The 19398-nt window shown below is 48.7% G+C and overlaps 1 protein-coding gene across 1 annotated transcript in view; it reads right to left on the reverse strand.

Moving 5' to 3' along the window:
- The window catches only part of C1QTNF6 (C1q and TNF related 6), a 151660-nt gene extending 134041 nt beyond the window's left edge, over window positions 1–17619 (reverse strand). The window contains exon 1 of the mRNA XM_033929889.1: window positions 17560–17619. The gene's annotated coding sequence lies outside the window, so the exon portion shown is untranslated. The remainder of the gene's footprint in view (window positions 1–17559) is intronic.
- Window positions 17620–19398: the final 1779 nt, after the last annotated feature.

A 19398-nucleotide genomic window follows, 5' to 3' on the forward strand; every position in this document is an offset into this window, starting at 1 on the left:
CGGAACCCACAAGGGAAAAAGCGATATTGGAACTGGTCCTCACAAATGGAGAGAGTATCTCTAATGTTCGAGTGGGTGCTCACCTGGGAAGTAGCAATCATCAAACGGTTTGGTTTGATATAACGGCTAAAGTGGAGAGCGGCTACACGATACTTAAAGTCCTAGATTTCAAACGTACGGACTTTAATGCAATGGGAAAGTACCTGAAGAAAGAGCTGTTAGGATGGGAGGACATAAGAGAAGTGGAAAGACAGTGGTCTAAACTGAAAGGAGTGATAAAAATGGCTACGGACCTTTATGTGAAGGTGGCTGAGAAAATAAAGGCGAAAGAGTTGGCGTTCATGAAATATAAAAAAACCCGAGGAGAGCAGAAAGGACTACAGAGTGAAACTGAAAGAAGCCAAGAGAGAAATACGTTTGGCGAAGGCAAAGGTGGAAGAACAAATGGCTAAAAATGTAAAAAAGGGAGATAAAAATTTTTTCAGATATATTAGTGAAAGGAGGAAGATAAAAAATGGAATTGCTAGGCTAAAAGATGCTGGGAACAAATTTGTGGAGAGTGATGAGGAGAAAGCGAATGTGCTAAACAAATACTTCTGTTCTGTGTTCACAGAAGAAAATCCTGGAGAAGGACTGAGATTGTCTGGCAAAGTTACACGAGAAAATGGAGTAGATTCTGCGCCTTTCACGGAGGAAGGTGTTTATGAGCAACTTGAAAAACTGAAGGTGGACAAAGCGATGGGACCAGACGGGATCCATCCCAGGATACTAAGGGAGCTCAGAGAGGTTCTGGCGAGTCCTATTAAAGACTTGTTCAACAAATCTCTGGAGACGGGAGTGATTCCTGGGGATTGGAGGAGAGCGGATGTGGTCCCTATTCATAAAAGTGGTCACAGGGATAAAGCAGGAAACAACAGGCCGGTGAGCCTCACTTCAGTTGTTGGAAAAATAATGGAAGTGTTGCTGAAAGAAAGGATAGTGTACTTCCTTGAATCTAATGGGTTACAGGATCCGAGGCAACATGGATTTACAAAAGGTAAATCGTGCCAAACGAACCTGATTGAATTTTTTGATTGGGTGACCAAAGAGCTGGATCGAGGACATATGCTAGATGTAATTTACTTGGATTTCAGCAAAGCCTTTGATACAGTTCCTCATAGGAGGCTGTTGAACAAACTTGAAGGGCTGAAGTTAGGACCCAAAGTGGTGAACTGGGTCAGAAACTGGCTGTCGGACAGACGCCAGAGGGTGGTGGTTAATGGAAGTCACTTGAAGGAAAGAAAGGTGACTAGTGGAGTCCCTCAGGGTTCGGTGCTGAGGCCAATCCTGTTCAATATGTTTGTGAGTGACATTGCTGAAGGGTTAGAAGGAAAAGTGTGCCTTTTTGCAGATGATACCAAGATTTGTAACAGAGTAGACACCGAAGAGGGAGTGGAAAATATGAAAAAGGATCTGCAAATGTTAGAGGAATGGTCTAATGCCTGGCAACTAAAATTCAATGCAAAGAAATGCAGAGTAATGCATTTGGGGATTAATAATAGGAAGGAACCGTATATGCTGGGAGAAGAGAAGCTGATATGCACGGATGGGGAGAGGGACCTTGGGGTTATTGTGTCCGAAGATCTAAAGGTGATAAAACAGTGTGACAAGGCAGTGGCTGCTGCCAGAAGGATACTGGGCTGTATAAAGAGAGGCGTAGTCAGTAGAAGGAAGAAGGTGTTGACGCCCTTGTACAGGTCATTGGTGAGGCCCCACTTGGAGTATTGTGTTCAGTTTTGGAGACCGTATCTGGCGAAAGACGTAAGAAGACTTGAGGCGGTCCAGAGGAGGGCGACAAAAATGATAGGAGGCTTGCGCCAGAAGACGTATGAGGAGAGACTGGAAGCCCTGAATATGTATACCCTAGAGGAAAGGAGAGACAGGGGAGATATGATTCAGACGTTCAAATACTTAAAGGGTATTAACGTAGAACAAAATCTTTTCCAGAGAAAGGAAAATGGTAAAACCAGAGGACATAATTTGAGGTTGAGAGGTGGTAGATTCAGGGGCTATGTTAGGAAATTCTACTTTACGGAGAGGGTGGTGGATGCCTGGAATGCGCTCCCGAGAGAGGTGGTGGAGAGTAAAACTGTGACTGAGTTCAAAGAAGCGTGGGATGAACACAGAAGATTTAGAATCAGAAAATAATATTAAATATTGAACTAGGCCAGTTACTGGGCAGACTTGCACGGTCTGTGTCTGTGTATGGCCGTTTGGTGGAGGATGGGCAGGGAAGGGCTTCAATGGCTGGGAGGGTGTAGATGGGCTGGAGTAAGTCTTAACAGAGATTTCAGCAGTTGGAACCCAAGCACAGTACCGGAAATAGCTAAGAAGAAAAAATTAAAAAAAATTTTTTTTTAATTGAATCAGGTTGGGCAGACTGGATGGACCATTTGGGTCTTTATCTGCCGTCATCTACTATGTTACAATAAAATTTAAAAAAACATAAAACACACTGTACACAGAGAAAATGTTAATTATCATTTGAATTCGGGTTTTTTTTCAGAGGTCAAGGCAGATGACTTTAAAATATGCAATAGACACTTTCAACAATGATGATGATAATGTCCAATGACAGTAAGTGAGAACAGCATAGGCTATACATTCAATAAAAAAAATGAAGGAAAAAGCCTCAGAAAGGGCCCTCCCACCTCAACCAAATAGTTTTTCAAAGAAGTGGTCGAGCGATCACGTCACTGGCAAAAAACCTTTAATGTGTGTTAAAGCCTTATGCTATGTTCTATTTCGCTAGTGAAAATTAAGTGATAGAAGAGAAATTCTCTACTTATCTTCGCTGATCGGTACACCGACGATGGCCAGCATTTCACAAATATATGCTGGCTTAGGGTGCATCCCGACCGATCAGATTTCTAAAACACAATAGAAAACAATGTGAATAAATAACAGTCTCTTTCTCTCTTTCTAAAGTGTCCTAGACAACTTAAAGTTCGTGTAGTTTGATAGAGAGGACACATCCGAAATGGCTTTCACAGGAAGACCCTGGATTTGAATAGTCCCGGTGGTGAAACGTCAGCACCGGAAGTGCGTTTGCAGTAGCGCTATTTGCTGAGACTAAAGAATGCTGTCATTGTGTCATTACTTCATTAAAGAGAAAGGGACAAACAAAACATCTTTCAAAACTATAAATAATACATCAAGCAAAAAGCTTCGATATTAATAAAACGCACTCCAATCTAATTTCTGGTTCAGACCCACAGGCTCCTCACTGTTTAAAAGATGAATCCAAAATTGTTCAGCTTGTAATAAACGTAGAGGTCTATTATTAGCATCTTCCTCAATATGGTCAATAACACAACAGCGCAAATCACTGAAATTATGTTTGTGTTCCAAACAATTAACCACTAGTGGAGCTTGAATTTTATTGTTGTGTAGACAGCTTTTATGTTGCGTCATGCGTCTTCTAAATGAGTGTGTAGTCTGTCCAACATAAATCTTTAAACAAGGACAGATAATTACATAAACTACAAAGGTGGTTATGCAGGACGTCAAATGTTTAAGACCAAAATTTTGACCTGTGCCAGGATGTATAAAATTGTTGGTTAACTCAATGGTTACTTCACAGGTCATACATGCTCCACACTTCGAGTGCCCAGTCAGTAGATTGGTGGTCTTAGAAGAGCTTGCTTGTGTATAATTAACATCTGAGGGACTTAAAATCTCCTTAAAGTTTTTCTGACGTGTAAATGCAATCCTAAAATGTGATTCCTTAAACAAAGGATGCACCTCCATGATCTCCCAGTGTCTCCGTAAGATTTTCGTAATTGCATTCATTCTAGGAGAATATTGTAAAATACATGTGACCACATCATCATTAGTGTCTTTAACTCTTGGAATGAATAAGAGGTCCCTGTTGAGAAACTTTGCCCTTTTGTAGGCTTTCTTAAGTATTGGACCAGGGTAACCTCTTGTTTTTAATCTTGCATATAAATGTTTACTTTTAGATCTGTAATCATTAAAATCAGAACACAGGCGGCGATATCTGAAAAACTGAGAAGTTGGAAGGCTGCGTTTCAAAGGTAATGGACGGTTGCTGGAAAAATCAAGAAACGTATTCCTATCTGTGGTCTTTCTAAATATTGTGGTTTTGATCATCCCTTCATCCTTGGTGACTAGTACATCCAAAAAAGATATCTGACTAGGGTGACAGGTCATAATAAACTCGACCTTTGGATGTCTACAATTCAACCATACATGAAATGACTCGATCCTCTGACAAATGACAAATATATCATCTATGAAACGCAGCCATGTTAAAACCCAGTTGGAAAAAGGGTTGTTAATGAACCACTTGTTTTCAAACTTTTGCATAAACAAGTTTGCTATTGAAAAAATCTGTTGAAAAAAATTGATTCAGAAATCTGAAATAGTTCTTCCTCATTGCAAGGGACATTAATTCAACCAAGAAGTCTGTTGGAATCCTAGGATTGGTTATGTTGTTTTGAAGAAACTCTCTAATTATGGCAGTGACTTCTGCCTGTGGAATGATTGCGTATAGGGATTTGACGTCAAACGTGACAAAAAAGGTAATCTCATTAACAGTAGTGATGTTAGAAAGTTTCGCTAAAAAGTGTGAAGAATCACGTAAATAAGAAAAACCCATGGATACCAGAGGACATAAAAACACATCAACAAAAGTTGACAGGGGTTCAAGTATAGAGCCCTTACTGGACACAATCGGGCATCCAGGGGGATCAACCAAATCTTTGTGAATTTTAGGCAATATGTAAAACGTAAGGACTCTGGCGTCAGGGGAGTTAAGATATTTAAATTCCTTCTTTGTGAGAATACCTTTTTCATTAGCCGAGGTGGTTAATTCTAGTGCCAGCTGAGGAGTAGGATCCTCATCTAATTCACCATTTGGTTGGGGTGGGAGGGCCCTTTCTGAGGCTTTTTCCTTCATTTTTTTGATTGAATTTATAGCATATGCTGTTCTCACTTACTATCATTGGACATTATCATCATCATTGTTGAAAGTGTTTGTTTCTTTACACATTATGTTTTCATCAAATCTGGGTTAGCAGCAGCTATTTAAAATATGCAATGTCACCTCAGTAACAACTATACTAAAATAGACAAATATACCCCCTCCCCTTTTACTAAACCGCGATAGCATTTTTTAGTACAGGGAGCTGCACTGAATGCCCCTCAGAGCTCCCAACGCTCATAGGCTCCCTGCGCTAAAAACACTATCACGGTTTAGTAAAAGGGGGCCATAGTGCAAAATATAGACAGCAGATATAAATTATTAAAACGGACACAGTTTGATCACTAAATTGAAAATAAAATCATTTTTTCTACCTTTTTTGTCAGGTGATTTCATGAGTCTCTGGTTACACTTCCTTCTTCTGTAAAGCCAATATTTCTTTCTTTCTGCCTTTCTTTCTCTCTCCTCCTGCTTGCGTACCTTTCTTTCTCTCTCTCCCTGCCCCTCTCTTTATTTCTGCCTTTCTTTCTCTCTCGCCCTGTCCCCCAAGCCATCGTGCCGATTTCTCCACTTCCCCGATTCTTTTCTTACCCCCACCCCCAAACCACCAACACGATTTCTCCATGCTGCTTCCCTGAGCTAGGCCTGGCGCGTACAAATGCTGGGCCCACAAGATTTCACCTCCGACGTCAATTCTAATGTCGGGGAGGATGTTCCAGGCCATCCAGGCAACGATTGGCTGGCCCAGAACTTCCTCTCCAACGTCAGAATTGACGTCAGGGGTGAAGTCTTCCGAGTCCGGTGCTTGTATGCGGCAGGCCTGGCTTGGGGAAGCAGCAGAGAGAAAAAGATCGCAAAGGCAACATGATCAACTTGCGTTGCCTTTGCGATCTACTGGTCGATCGTGATTGACCATTTGGGCACCCCTGATGTAAACCATTCAGAGCTCCCCTGGGTAAACAGTATAAAAAATTGAATAAATCTGGATAATTAGTTTCAGTAAGATTGACCAGGTTACTGAAATTCTAAATCCAAAGTATTGCTGTTCTTTTTTTTTTCCTCTGTGTGATAAGTTATAGCCTATTTTTTAATGCCCCTCTGGCTGTCATTCTGCAGGGAGTCCCCACACTGACGTTTTCTCCTTCTCTGCCGGTCTGCCCACACAGGAAGAGAAGAACATGTCATAAGGGGCAGGATCTTCTGAAATAGTGGGGATATATTAGTAAAGACTAGGGGAAGTCAGAAAATGCTTCAATCAAAAATATGAACTGACCTCACTTTATTATAGTAACCTGTCTATGAAGTGTGATCAAAGTTTGTTTAAAGTCGCTCAGAGATGTGAAACTCTACAAGGAAGGAATACACCCTCCTAGGATTGATACAGAATTTACATTCCAGCCATTCCAACTGTTTCAATTAAGATCACTCTTCAAGTCAGGATACAAAAGGATTGTATCAAAATCTTTTAAATGCTTCAAATGTTTCAAAATATCTTGGTATTCTTAGTTTCTTCTTAAACTGTATCAAGTCAACATCACTGGAACTGGATGAGTTATAAAATAATAACAGCTTTATGAAGGGTTCGGGGTCCCAACGTGGCCACGTTTCGTTTTCTTCCTCAGGAGACCCAATCATAAATGTAAGTCTTTTAAAGCTTCAAATAATGTTAGACTTGGTGATGTGTGCACGCTCCTATAAAACAAGAAGTAATAGCAAAGTCGGGTGTGAGAGGAAATTCCACAACCCACACCTCGGCAAAACTTATAATAACTTACGAGGCTAAACTAAGGGAGGGATTTCAATGTACCGCTGCTGAAAGACACTCTCACTTCACAGAATAGTTTTCAAACTGCCAGAAAGAACACAGCAGCACCATCCCGGTTTAAATACAAATTGGGGAGGGGGGGGGAGGAAAAGTACATTATGCTGAACGTAAAAACATAACTGACGTCAGCAACTAGCTGATGCAATGATGGATCCAGTGGCGTACCAAGGGGGGCATGGGGGGCGGTCCGCCCCGGGTGCCAAGCCCTGAGGGGGTGCTCCCAGTCCGGTTCCCCCCCCTGCGCCGGGTGTCGCGTCTGGAAACAGCCTGCAGCAAGACCGCGATGCCAGCGATCTTTGCCTGCTTCGGCTGTTTCCTCCGCTATGGTCCCGCCCCTCCTCTGACATCAGAGGAGGGGCGGGACCGCGGCGGAGGAAACTGCCGAAGCAAGCAAAGATCGCTGGCATCGCGCAATCTTGCTGCAGGCTGTTTCCCCAGGGAAATGAAGCGGGGAGGCCGGGGGCTTCATGGTGGTGGTGGTGGGGCCGAGCGGTCCTTCAAGGTAGTGGGGGGGGGGGGCAGCAGGCCTTCAGGGTGGGACGGGCAGGCAGACCTTGTGGAAGGGGGGGGGGAGACAGGCCTTCAGCGGGACAGGCCTTCAAGGGGGACAAGTAGGCCGTTGGGGGGGGGGGGGGGGAGGCCTTTGGGGGGGACAGGTCTTCAAGGGGGGGACAGGCAGGCAGGCCTTCAAGGGGGGGATAGGCCTTTGAGGGGGGTGTAGGTCTTCGGGGGGGGGGTGCAGGCCTTCGGGGGAGGTGCAGGCCTTCAAGGGGGGCAGGCCTTCGAGGGGGGTGTAGGCCTTTGGGGGGGTGCAGGCCTTGGGGGGGTGCAGGCCATCAAGGGGGGGGAAAGGCCTTCAAGGGGGGACAGGCCTACGAGGGGGGTGTAGGCCTTCGAGGGGATGCAAGCCTTCGGGGGGGTGCAGGCCTTCGGGGGGGTGTAGGCCTTCAGGGGGGGGCAGGCCTTCAAGGGGAACAGGCAGGCAGACTTTCAAGGGAGGGGACAGGCCTTCAAGGGGAGCAGGCAGGCAGGCCTTCAAGGGGGGAACAGGCCTTTAGGGGTGGGATGCAGACCTTTAAGGGGGGGACAGGCCTTCAGGGGAGGGGAGCCCTGGTGTAGAAGTACACGGAGGGAAGGGGGAGGGGTTCAAAGAGACGTGCATATGCCTGACTTTGGGTGGGAAGAAATAATGGGTCTGAAAATAAAGGAGAGAGAGAGAGAGAGGTGATGGACATGGGTTTTAGGTAGGGAAGGAACAGAAAGGGAGAGAAGTTGGACACAAGGGATGGTGTGGAGGGGGGGATAGAGATACTGATTAGGAGGGTAGTTGGGAAAAGAAAGGGAGAGATGGTGGACCTTGGGGTGGTGGGGAAGGAGGGAGAGCTGCTGGATGAAAGGGTAGTTAAGAAAAGGTGGATCTGTGGAGGGAGACAAAAAAAGGAAAGATGCCAGACATCCGGGGGAGGGAAGGGAAACGGGGAAGACAGAGATGGCAGATGGATGGTTAGCATGGAGAAAGAAGAAAGAAGGAGACCCTGGCAAGCAAGTTATCAGAAGACAACAGAGCCTTGAACCTACAAGATTTGAAAAATAACCAGACAACAAAAAGGTAGAAAAACTAATTTTATTTTCTGTTTTGTGATTACAATATGTCAGATTTGAAATGTGTATCCTGCCAGAGCTGGTGTTAGACCGCAAACGTGAGCTAGGATTTAACAGAGAGAGGAAAAGTCCTTTTTGTTTCTTTATTTTATTTACACCACAGTCCGGTTCCCCCCCCTGCGCCGGGTGTCGCGTCTGGAAACAGCCTGCAGCAAGACCGCGATGCCAGCGATCTTTGCCTGCTTCGGCTGTTTCCTCCGCTACGGTCCCGCCCCTCCTCTGACATCAGAGGAGGGGCGGGACCGCGGCGGAGGAAACTGCCGAAGCAAGCAAAGATCGCTGGCATCGCGCAATCTTGCTGCAGGCTGTTTCCCCAGGGAAATGAAGCGGGGAGGCCGGGGGCTTCATGGTGGTGGTGGTGGGGCCGAGCGGTCCTTCAAGGTAGTGGGGGGGGGGGGCAGCAGGCCTTCAGGGTGGGACGGGCAGGCAGACCTTGTGGAAGGGGGGGAGGAGACAGGCCTTCAGCGGAACAGGCCTTCAAGGGGGACAGGTAGGCCGTCGGGGGGGGGGTGCAGGCCTTTGGGGGGGACAGGTCTTCATGGGGGGGACAGGCAGGCAGGCCTTCAAGGGGGGGATAGGCCTTTGAGGGGGGTGTAGGTCTTCGGGGGGGGGTGCAGGCCTTCGGGGGAGGTGCAGGCCTTCAAGGGGGGCAGGCCTTCGAGGGGGGTGTAGGCCTTTGGGGGGGTGCAGGCCTTGGGGGGGTGCAGGCCATCAAGGGGGGGGGGAAAGGCCTTCAAGGGGGGACAGGCCTACGAGGGGGGTGTAGGCCTTCGAGGGGATGCAAGCCTTCGGGGGGGTGCAGGCCTTCGGGGGGGTGTAGGCCTTCAGGGGGGGGGCAGGCCTTCAAGGGGAACAGGCAGGCAGACTTTCAAGGGAGGGGACAGGCCTTCAAGGGGAGCAGGCAGGCAGGCCTTCAAGGGGGGAACAGGCCTTCAGGGGTGGGATGCAGACCTTTAAGGGGGGGACAGGCCTTCAGGGGAGGGGAGCCCTGGTGTAGAAGTACACGGAGGGAAGGGGGAGGGGTTCAAAGAGACGTGCATATGCCTGACTTTGGGTGGGAAGAAATAATGGGTCTGAAAATAAAGGAGAGAGAGAGAGAGGTGATGGACATGGGTTTTAGGTAGGGAAGGAACAGAAAGGGAGAGAAGTTGGACACAAGGGATGGTGTGGAGGGGGGGATAGAGATACTGATTAGGAGGGTAGTTGGGAAAAGAAAGGGAGAGATGGTGGACCTTGGGGTGGTGGGGAAGGAGGGAGAGCTGCTGGATGAAAGGGTAGTTAAGAAAAGGTGGATCTGTGGAGGGAGACAAAAAAAGGAAAGATGCCAGACATCCGGGGGAGGGAAGGGAAACGGGGAAGACAGAGATGGCAGATGGATGGTTAGCATGGAGAAAGAAGAAAGAAGGAGACCCTGGCAAGCAAGTTATCAGAAGACAACAGAGCCTTGAACCTACAAGATTTGAAAAATAACCAGACAACAAAAAGGTAGAAAAACTAATTTTATTTTCTGTTTTGTGATTACAATATGTCAGATTTGAAATGTGTATCCTGCCAGAGCTGGTGTTAGACCGCAAACGTGAGCTAGGATTTAACAGAGAGAGGAAAAGTCCTTTTTGTTTCTTTATTTTATTTACACCACAGTCCGGTTCCCCCCCCTGCGCCGGGTGTCGCGTCTGGAAACAGCCTGCAGCAAGACCGCGATGCCAGCGATCTTTGCCTGCTTCGGCTGTTTCCTCCGCTACGGTCCCGCCCCTCCTCTGACATCAGAGGAGGGGCGGGACCGCGGCGGAGGAAACTGCCGAAGCAAGCAAAGATCGCTGGCATCGCGCAATCTTGCTGCAGGCTGTTTCCCCAGGGAAATGAAGCGGGGAGGCCGGGGGCTTCATGGTGGTGGTGGTGGGGCCGAGCGGTCCTTCAAGGTAGTGGGGGGGGGGGGGCAGCAGGCCTTCAGGGGGGGACGGGCAGGCAGACCTTGTGGAAGGGGGGGGGGGAGACAGGCCTTCAGCGGAACAGGCCTTCAAGGGGGACAGGTAGGCCGTCGGGGGGGGGGTGCAGGCCTTTGGGGGGGACAGGTCTTCATGGGGGGGACAGGCAGGCAGGCCTTCAAGGGGGGGATAGGCCTTTGAGGGGGGTGTAGGTCTTCGGGGGGGGGTGCAGGCCTTCGGGGGAGGTGCAGGCCTTCAAGGGGGGCAGGCCTTCGAGGGGGGTGTAGGCCTTTGGGGGGGTGCAGGCCTTGGGGGGGTGCAGGCCATCAAGGGGGGGGGAAAGGCCTTCAAGGGGGGACAGGCCTACGAGGGGGGTGTAGGCCTTCGAGGGGATGCAAGCCTTCGGGGGGGTGCAGGCCTTCGGGGGGGTGTAGGCCTTCAGGGGGGGGCAGGCCTTCAAGGGGAACAGGCAGGCAGACTTTCAAGGGAGGGGACAGGCCTTCAAGGGGAGCAGGCAGGCAGGCCTTCAAGGGGGGAACAGGCCTTCAGGGGTGGGATGCAGACCTTTAAGGGGGGGACAGGCCTTCAGGGGAGGGGAGCCCTGGTGTAGAAGTACACGGAGGGAAGGGGGAGGGGTTCAAAGAGACGTGCATATGCCTGACTTTGGGTGGGAAGAAATAATGGGTCTGAAAATAAAGGAGAGAGAGAGAGAGGTGATGGACATGGGTTTTAGGTAGGGAAGGAACAGAAAGGGAGAGAAGTTGGACACAAGGGATGGTGTGGAGGGGGGGATAGAGATACTGATTAGGAGGGTAGTTGGGAAAAGAAAGGGAGAGATGGTGGACCTTGGGGTGGTGGGGAAGGAGGGAGAGCTGCTGGATGAAAGGGTAGTTAAGAAAAGGTGGATCTGTGGAGGGAGACAAAAAAAGGAAAGATGCCAGACATCCGGGGGAGGGAAGGGAAACGGGGAAGACAGAGATGGCAGATGGATGGTTAGCATGGAGAAAGAAGAAAGAAGGAGACCCTGGCAAGCAAGTTATCAGAAGACAACAGAGCCTTGAACCTACAAGATTTGAAAAATAACCAGACAACAAAAAGGTAGAAAAACTAATTTTATTTTCTGTTTTGTGATTACAATATGTCAGATTTGAAATGTGTATCCTGCCAGAGCTGGTGTTAGACCGCAAACGTGAGCTAGGATTTAACAGAGAGAGGAAAAGTCCTTTTTGTTTCTTTATTTTATTTACACCACAGTCCGGTTCCCCCCCCTGCGCCGGGTGTCGCGTCTGGAAACAGCCTGCAGCAAGACCGCGATGCCAGCGATCTTTGCCTGCTTCGGCTGTTTCCTCCGCTACGGTCCCGCCCCTCCTCTGACATCAGAGGAGGGGCGGGACCGCGGCGGAGGAAACTGCCGAAGCAAGCAAAGATCGCTGGCATCGCGCAATCTTGCTGCAGGCTGTTTCCCCAGGGAAATGAAGCGGGGAGGCCGGGGGCTTCATGGTGGTGGTGGTGGGGCCGAGCGGTCCTTCAAGGTAGTGGGGGGGGGGGCAGCAGGCCTTCAGGGTGGGACGGGCAGGCAGACCTTGTGGAAGGGGGGGGGGGAGACAGGCCTTCAGCGGAACAGGCCTTCAAGGGGGACAGGTAGGCCGTCGGGGGGGGGGGTGCAGGCCTTTGGGGGGGACAGGTCTTCATGGGGGGGACAGGCAGGCAGGCCTTCAAGGGGGGGATAGGCCTTTGAGGGGGGTGTAGGTCTTCGGGGGGGGGGGCAGGCCTTCGGGGGGGGTGCAGGCCTTCAAGGGGGGCAGGCCTTCGAGGGGGGTGTAGGCCTTTGGGGGGGTGCAGGCCTTGGGGGGGTGCAGGCCATCAAGGGGGGGGGAAAGGCCTTCAAGGGGGGACAGGCCTACGAGGGGGGTGTAGGCCTTCGAGGGGATGCAAGCCTTCGGGGGGGTGCAGGCCTTCGGGGGGGTGTAGGCCTTCAGGGGGGGGCAGGCCTTCAAGGGGAACAGGCAGGCAGACTTTCAAGGGAGGGGACAGGCCTTCAAGGGGAGCAGGCAGGCAGGCCTTCAAGGGGGGAACAGGCCTTCAGGGGTGGGATGCAGACCTTTAAGGGGGGGACAGGCCTTCAGGGGAGGGGAGCCCTGGTGTAGAAGTACACGGAGGGAAGGGGGAGGGGTTCAAAGAGACGTGCATATGCCTGACTTTGGGTGGGAAGAAATAATGGGTCTGAAAATAAAGGAGAGAGAGAGAGAGGTGATGGACATGGGTTTTAGGTAGGGAAGGAACAGAAAGGGAGAGAAGTTGGACACAAGGGATGGTGTGGAGGGGGGGATAGAGATACTGATTAGGAGGGTAGTTGGGAAAAGAAAGGGAGAGATGGTGGACCTTGGGGTGGTGGGGAAGGAGGGAGAGCTGCTGGATGAAAGGGTAGTTAAGAAAAGGTGGATCTGTGGAGGGAGACAAAAAAAGGAAAGATGCCAGACATCCGGGGGAGGGAAGGGAAACGGGGAAGACAGAGATGGCAGATGGATGGTTAGCATGGAGAAAGAAGAAAGAAGGAGACCCTGGCAAGCAAGTTATCAGAAGACAACAGAGCCTTGAACCTACAAGATTTGAAAAATAACCAGACAACAAAAAGGTAGAAAAACTAATTTTATTTTCTGTTTTGTGATTACAATATGTCAGATTTGAAATGTGTATCCTGCCAGAGCTGGTGTTAGACCGCAAACGTGAGCTAGGATTTAACAGAGAGAGGAAAAGTCCTTTTTGTTTCTTTATTTTATTTACACCACAGTCCGGTTCCCCCCCCTGCGCCGGGTGTCGCGTCTGGAAACAGCCTGCAGCAAGACCGCGATGCCAGCGATCTTTGCCTGCTTCGGCTGTTTCCTCCGCTACGGTCCCGCCCCTCCTCTGACATCAGAGGAGGGGCGGGACCGCGGCGGAGGAAACTGCCGAAGCAAGCAAAGATCGCTGGCATCGCGCAATCTTGCTGCAGGCTGTTTCCCCAGGGAAATGAAGCGGGGAGGCCGGGGGCTTCATGGTGGTGGTGGTGGGGCCGAGCGGTCCTTCAAGGTAGTGGGGGGGGGGGGCAGCAGGCCTTCAGGGTGGGACGGGCAGGCAGACCTTGTGGAAGGGGGGGGGGGAGACAGGCCTTCAGCGGAACAGGCCTTCAAGGGGGACAGGTAGGCCGTCGGGGGGGGGGGGCAGGCCTTTGGGGGGGACAGGTCTTCATGGGGGGGACAGGCAGGCAGGCCTTCAAGGGGGGGATAGGCCTTTGAGGGGGGTGTAGGTCTTCGGGGGGGGGTGCAGGCCTTCGGGGGAGGTGCAGGCCTTCAAGGGGGGCAGGCCTTCGAGGGGGGTGTAGGCCTTTGGGGGGGTGCAGGCCTTGGGGGGGGGCAGGCCATCAAGGGGGGGGGGAAAGGCCTTCAAGGGGGGACAGGCCTACGAGGGGGGTGTAGGCCCTTCGAGGGGATGCAAGCCTTCGGGGGGGTGCAGGCCTTCGGGGGGGTGTAGGCCTTCAGGGGGGGGCAGGCCTTCAAGGGGAACAGGCAGGCAGACTTTCAAGGGAGGGGACAGGCCTTCAAGGGGAGCAGGCAGGCAGGCCTTCAAGGGGGGGAACAGGCCTTCAGGGGTGGGATGCAGACCTTTAAGGGGGGGGCAGGCCTTCAGGGGAGGGGAGCCCTGGTGTAGAAGTACACGGAGGGAAGGGGGAGGGGTTCAAAGAGACGTGCATATGCCTGACTTTGGGTGGGAAGAAATAATGGGTCTGAAAATAAAGGAGAGAGAGAGAGAGGTGATGGACATGGGTTTTAGGTAGGGAAGGAACAGAAAGGGAGAGAAGGTGGACACAAGGGATGGTGTGGAGGGGGGGATAGAGATACTGATTAGGAGGGTAGTTGGGAAAAGAAAGGGAGAGATGGTGGACCTTGGGGTGGTGGGGAAGGAGGGAGAGCTGCTGGATGAAAGGGTAGTTAAGAAAAGGTGGATCTGTGGAGGGAGACAAAAAAAGGAAAGATGCCAGACATCCGGGGGAGGGAAGGGAAACGGGGAAGACAGAGATGGCAGATGGATGGTTAGCATGGAGAAAGAAGAAAGAAGGAGACCCTGGCAAGCAAGTTATCAGAAGACAACAGAGCCTTGAACCTACAAGATTTGAAAAATAACCAGACAACAAAAAGGTAGAAAAACTAATTTTATTTTCTGTTTTGTGATTACAATATGTCAGATTTGAAATGTGTATCCTGCCAGAGCTGGTGTTAGACCGCAAACGTGAGCTAGGATTTAACAGAGAGAGGAAAAGTCCTTTTTGTTTCTTTATTTTATTTACACCACAGCGCCAGTGTGGTTAGGAGAAGCCAAAGGGGGGTGAAAAAGCTATAAAATAAACCCACCAGGATGTTTGAAAAAAACACCCAATTGGGCAGGAAAATCGAATCGATAAACCAATTCAATAGGCTGAATCGAATTGAAATTTTCTTTCCTGAATCTGGCAGCACTAGTTTGCGCTACTGTCTTAGACTTTAGGACCTGGGATTGGGGAGAGATGGCATCCTCAGTACTTTATAATGCAAGTGAAATGAGGATTTGGTCAGATTTTTGAAGGGTCTGCACTCTGCAGAAGAAAAATATTGTATAGGCCAGGGACATGAGACAGCAGGAAATGGGAACTTTTCTTCCTTCTATTTTTGTGAATGGCAAGGCTGAGGATGTCAGAGAGTTCAGTTAAAATATGTGCTTTATAAGAAAATATAATAATGTGTTTTATAAAGTTTATAACATTGCTGGCCTACCCGGTGAGGTGTTCCTAGTGGAGGTGGTGGCAGCCTGTCAATGTGTTGAGAGGAAGAGGTGATCTGGGAAATTCTGCTGAGCAAACTCCGGGCCCATTTCCACCCCCCAGTTAGTCCACTCCACTCAACTGGTTCACACACTGAGTGGGTCTTTGGGTGTTGTTCCTGGGTAGTTGTTTTGGGATCTCTTCCAGTGGTTTGTCAGTATCTCCTTCTGGTCCAAGGAAGGAAACTTTGTTAACCTTAGCACTGACCTACAGAATATGTTTGTAACAGCGCTTCTTGTGTGGCATTAGTCTATGTAGTGATCGAAAGAAAAAACCAGACCTTTGCACATTTTTGCACTATATGGTGGGTGTATGAGGAGATTCACATTTCCTGCACAGCTAAGTCCGTGTGAAGTTACCTTGTGCTGTATTTGACATCTAGCAAAGTCTCTGTTTGGAAGGAAAGATCTCAGCTTAAAAATGAAGTGGCCAGAAGTTATGGTAAAAGCAGATAGCGTAGCTGGTTTTAAGAAAGGTTTGGACAAATTCCTGGAGGAAAAGTCCATTGTCTGTTATTAAGACATGGGGGAAACATCTGCTTGCCCTGGATCGGTAGCATGGAATGTTGCTACTCTTTGGGTTTTGACCAGGTACTAGTGACCTGGATTGGCTTCCATGAGAATGGGTTACTGGGCATGATGGACCATTGGTCTGACCCAGTTAGGCTATTCTTATGTTATGTTCTCATCTGTAGGGGCCTTTGTGTTCACTTCTTATTTAATGTATTTTTTTTCTGAGAACTTATCAGTGTTTTTTATAATGGGAACAAAAATGGAAGAGAATTAATGTGTGTGGAATGGGGGGGGGAGTAACTAATTTCTTCAGCTAAATAATTCAATCCACATCAACCAGACATAGGAGAACTCACGCACCATTCACACACCCTCCAACTAAAAACGTCAAAAGAAAAAAATAGTTCGACAACCTCCTAGCCATTCGAGCTGCAACACTGGACCCCCAACTCTACAACCTGTTGACCTCGACCACAAACTACAAAACCTTCAAAAAATAAATAAAAACCCTTCTATTCAAAAACACATAAAACCGAACTAACACATTCAGAACTGTCCCAAGCATCACCTGCAACTACTCCATATGTACTTCTGATGTCATGACAATTCAGACATAATTTATGTTATGTTATGGTATGTTTGGAATAATGGTTACATATATGAGGTTCAATAAAAGAAAATTTTCACTGCCTGTTTCTATTATGACCATTTATTCAGTTTCATAGTTATTACAAAAAATATTTTTTCACATGGGGGGGTCAAAAAATTATGGGCCCCGGGTGCCACATACCCTAGGTAAGCCACTGGATGGATCAAATTGCGTTTACACCATGAAGATATATCGCCAATGGAAATTTTTAAAGTCACAATAAACGCATAATAATCTTGTTTTTACTTTTTGTTTTATAGGAGCGTGCACACATCACCAAGTCTAACATTATTTGAAGCTTTAAAAGACTTACATTTATGATTGGGTCTCCTGAGGAAGAAAACGAAACGTGGCCGCGTTGGGACCCCAAACCCTTCATAAAGCTGTTATTATTTTATAACTCATCCAGTTCCAGTGATGTTGACCTAATACAGTTTAAGAAGAAACTAAGAATGCCAAGATGTTTTGAAGCATTTGAAGCATTTAAAAGATTTGGATACAATCCTTTTGTATCCTGACTTGAAGAGTGATCTTAATTGAAACAGTTGCAATGACTGGAATGTAAATTCTGTATCAATCCTAGGAGGGTGTATTCCTTCCTTGTAGAGTTTCACATCTCTGAGCGACTTTAAACAAACTTTGATCACACTTCATAGACAGGTTACTATAATAAAGTGAGGTCAGTTCATATTTTTGATTGATAAGGGGCAGGACCGGCAGAGAAGAAGACGGAGTTGCAAACCTATTTTTATTCCCGTCTGGTTGGCATTCTAAACTAAAGAGAGTCCCCGCGTTGACGTCTTCTTCTCTGCCGGTCCGCCCACACGGGAAGAGAAGAGCGTGTCATAAGGGGCGGGACCGGCAGAGAAGGAGAAGACAGCGTTGTAGGGGATTCCAGTAAATGCATAGCAGCAGCTGTGGCAATCAAAAAAAGACGAGGTCTGCTGTTAAGGTGGACCAGGGTCCTGGAAAATCCTGCAATTTTACCAGGATCTCAATACAAGTCTATGAGGATCCTGCAAATCCTGGTTTTACCCAGACCCGATTCTCTGATCCTATCATACGAGACCTGACCATTACAGCAAGTTAAGCCATGTTTAAGCTAACGGAAAAAAATCCAGAAAACATTACAAGATAATTTCCCTTTTAACAAATAGTAATACTATACCATGAATTAAGTTATATGATGAAAATAGACCAGCACTTAGCCTCTGACGTAGTATGCGATGTAAGTATGGAATCAAAACTGCGTGAAACTTACTGGCGGGTTTAGTGCTGTGACGCAAGCAGTAGCACACATGCGCAATAGCCTAACTTCTTTTCGCGCCCTTTTTTGAAACCAGGCCTTAGCTCTGCTTTACGCATGCGTCACAGCACTAAACCCTTTAAATTTCGCCCGCGAATTCAGCTCCAGTTTCGAGTCCACGCTAGAGGCAGCAGAGGGTAAGTGTTTCGCTATGTTCCATTGGTTTTGACTTCGTTTTAAAATTTTCCCTTTACTGATTGGCATTTACGTTGCAATTTTCTAAACCTTTGTTGGAAACTTGTGCGGATATTTAAGTACCGCGGAAACGGAACTTTTTCTGATTTTTTTCGGTGAAAGTTCCGTTTTCTCTATAATGTGGGGGTTTTCACTCCCCCCCCACACACACCCCCTCCCGCAACGGCAGCCACCCCAAACCCCCAGTCAGAACTCTTTACAAATTATTTTTTCCCCGCCGCTTTTGTCTTCCGCCTAATTGTCGGCACGCGATTACCCCGTCACCGTTTCGTTTAAAAAAAAATCGTCTTCTGGCTTTCCCCCTGGCCTCACGCTCTTAACTAAATTAGCAGTAGGTGGTCACATGACATACCAGTCATACCAGTCTCCGAGATTGAGAGCGAGACCAGAAGGCTTTGAGCATGCGCAAATGCTCAAAGCCAGTCCAGCCCTGCCCAGAAGAAGGAGGATCTCCGACGCACCGCCCAGCCCAGGCCGCGCCAGAAGAGGGAGGATCTTCGGCCACCGGCACTGGTGCCAAGTCGGGTAAAGAGTGTCATTGACTGCTCGGGGGGGGGGGAGGGGAAGTAGGATCGCGGTGGAGGGGGGCAACGCGAGCGGGTGGGGGATGCCGGGTCGCTGGGGGGATGCCGGATCGCGGGGGGGCGGGGGGCGCTCGTACACCGAGGCAAGCTCGGTATACGAGGCACCAAGTTTGTGAATGTTTTGCTCGTCTTGCAAAACACTCGCAAACTGGTGCACTCGTAAATCGAGGTACCACTGGACATTCACTTTCGGGTCTGGGTAAAACCAGGATTTGCAGGATTTCTAGGATCCTCATAGACTTGTATTGAGATCCTGGTAAAATTGCAGGATTTCACGGATTTTCCAGGATCCTGGTCCACCTTAACAGCAGATCTCCTCTTTTTTTTTATTGCCACAGCTCCTGCTATGCATTTACTGGAGTCCCCTACAACGCTGACTTCTCCTTTCTGCCGGTCCCGCCCTTTATGACACGCTCTTCTCTTCCCGAGTAGGCGGACCGGCAGAGAAGAAGACGTCAACGCGGGGACTCCCTTTAGTTTAGAATGACAAACCAGATGGAAATAAAAATAGGCTTGCAACTCCGTCTTCTCCTTCTCTGCCGGTCCCGCCCCTTATGACGTTTTCTTCTCTTCCTGTGTGGGCGGACCAGCAAAGAAGATGACGTCAGCGCGGGGACTCCCTGCAGAATGACAGCCAGAGGGGCAGTAAAATAGGCTACCTGCAGAGTGACAACCAGAGGGGCAGTAAAAAATAGGCTATAACTTATCACACACAGGAAATTTGAATTTAGAATTTCAGTAACCTGGTCAACCTTATTGAAACTAATTATTCAGATTTATTCAATTTTTTATACTGTTTTCCCAGGGGAGCTCTGAATGGTTTACATCAGGGGTGCCAAATGGTTGATTGCAATCGACCAGTGGATCGCAAAGGCAGGGGGAGAGAGAAAGAAAGGCAGAAAGAAATATTGGCTTTACAAAA

Source organism: Geotrypetes seraphini, chromosome 2 (assembly GCF_902459505.1).
Source record: "Geotrypetes seraphini chromosome 2, aGeoSer1.1, whole genome shotgun sequence".
In the NCBI taxonomy this organism is placed as follows: Eukaryota; Metazoa; Chordata; class Amphibia; order Gymnophiona; family Dermophiidae; genus Geotrypetes; species Geotrypetes seraphini.